The sequence below is a fragment of the Populus euphratica genome, unplaced genomic scaffold (assembly GCF_000495115.2).
Source record: "Populus euphratica unplaced genomic scaffold, PopEup_1.0 scaffold96.1, whole genome shotgun sequence".
In the NCBI taxonomy this organism is placed as follows: domain Eukaryota; kingdom Viridiplantae; phylum Streptophyta; class Magnoliopsida; order Malpighiales; family Salicaceae; genus Populus; species Populus euphratica.
Genome location: NW_011499978.1, coordinates 299,026 through 300,699, shown reverse-complemented (window position 1 = coordinate 300,699; position 1,674 = coordinate 299,026). Strand labels below are relative to the sequence as shown.

The 1,674-nt window shown below is 40.4% G+C and overlaps 1 long non-coding RNA gene across 1 annotated transcript; it reads left to right on the top strand.

Moving 5' to 3' along the window:
- The first annotated feature begins 837 nt into the window (after positions 1-837).
- Positions 838-1,527, top strand: LOC105139630 (uncharacterized). The gene is made up of 2 exons (XR_845021.1): positions 838-933; positions 1,048-1,527. It is a non-coding gene; the product is annotated as an uncharacterized LOC105139630 (long non-coding RNA).
- The last annotated feature ends 147 nt before the right edge of the window (positions 1,528-1,674 follow it).

The following is a 1,674-nucleotide window of genomic DNA, read 5'->3' as shown; positions in this document are numbered from 1 at the left end:
AATTTGTCTTCCAGCCCGAGCACTATTTAGTGTTTGGCCCATATCTAGAGTTCTAGAAGTTCAAATGACCTGAATTTTTTACAAAAAAAAATTAAGACAATTTCCTACAACTTTCATGTTTTCACGTTGGCTCCAGTTTTGACGTTATCAATGACGTTTTGGGCAGACAAGAGAAGATAAGGATTGTCATCAAGTCAAGAGTTGGTCACCCACTCATCAAATTAATAATTCCTAATTTTGACCTTTTTGCCATTCATTTAGGTATCTTAGTTTGCAGATCAAAATCATGCTCTTGCTTTCTCTCTTTGTATTTTTTATAATGTTTATGTTTTACTTTCATTAATATCAAGTTTACGTCTTCATTTCCTTTCATTTACTTAGTTAACTCTTATTTTATTTGTCGCTCGTCAAACAAATCTACACGGCGTCAACTCGCTTTTTGATTTTTCTCTCTTTTATGTTTGATTTGATCTTGTTGGATTCGTTAGGAGTCGCCACCTAGTATTTAATTAAGAGTTACTAGAAAACCCGGTTGTACTGGTTTTGTCAGAGATTCACAGGTAAAGAACCGATTGTGATTAAGAAAGATATTAGCATCCCTAACGCACCTTACCTCAAATAAACTACTTCGTGAACTTGATATGTTAAAGAAGTTTTAAAAATTTTATCTTTTCATGGAATTTTAGAAATAAAACTTCCATACAAGTTTGTACTTTTACATTGTGATCATAAATAAAAAGAAACATTCATAAGACAAATACAAACACACACGTGCAGTTTCCTTGTATTTTTCTTTTCTTTTCTTTTTCTTCCTTTTCTTTTTTTTATATATATTTACAAAATACAAATAAAAATTCAAACTAAACAAATATTATATTAAATAGTTTGAAAATGACAAAATAACCCCTCAAAACTCCATAACAGTGCTGGGAAGTCCTTCTGGGCAGTGTGAACAGTGATCGGGAACCTCTTCCTCTTCTGTCGTCAGAGGTGACATAATTGTTAAATTACAAAACAATCCCTAAAACTCCAGAAATTGCATTGAAGTCCCTTCTGGAACTGCCTGAAGTCGTGGCGGCGCGTCCTTCCACGCACCACCGTCACTGGCGGCGCGTAGGTTTACACGCCACCTCAGGAAAAGCCAAGCATCTGGTGGATCCGGCCGACTTTCTTCTCCTCTTCCCTTCTACACCGGCAGTGAGAAGCAAGGTCACCTGCAAAGCCAAGAAAATGCAACAACCAGTTGATTTTAGTTCTGTTTTAGATCTGCTTTTATATTTATTTTTCTGCCCCCGTCGTTCCTTTCTTCTTCCCCGATGGCAGATCTACTGCAGAGTGGCCGTTCGGTCGGCGGCTTTTGCATAGTCTGTTGTGTTTGGGCCTCTGCAGGAGGCGACAAGCTAGGTCTACTGTCGGCCGATTGCTGTGGAAGAGATCGAAGGAGAAAAAGATCTGTTGGAATGGGGGAAGCTCTGTTGGCTGAGGGGCTGGTCTTGGGTTGGCGTTGGCTGCGAGACTTTGGTGGAAGCCGGTTGGAGCAGATGAGGGAAGATCCGTGGTGGTCTATGGGCTGGAAGGCGGTGTCCTCGGTGGCGAAGAAGAACAACAGGAGAACTAGGGGAGGCTGAGAGAGGAGAAGGATGACGTTGCTGCTGCCACCGTTGGGGGCTGAAT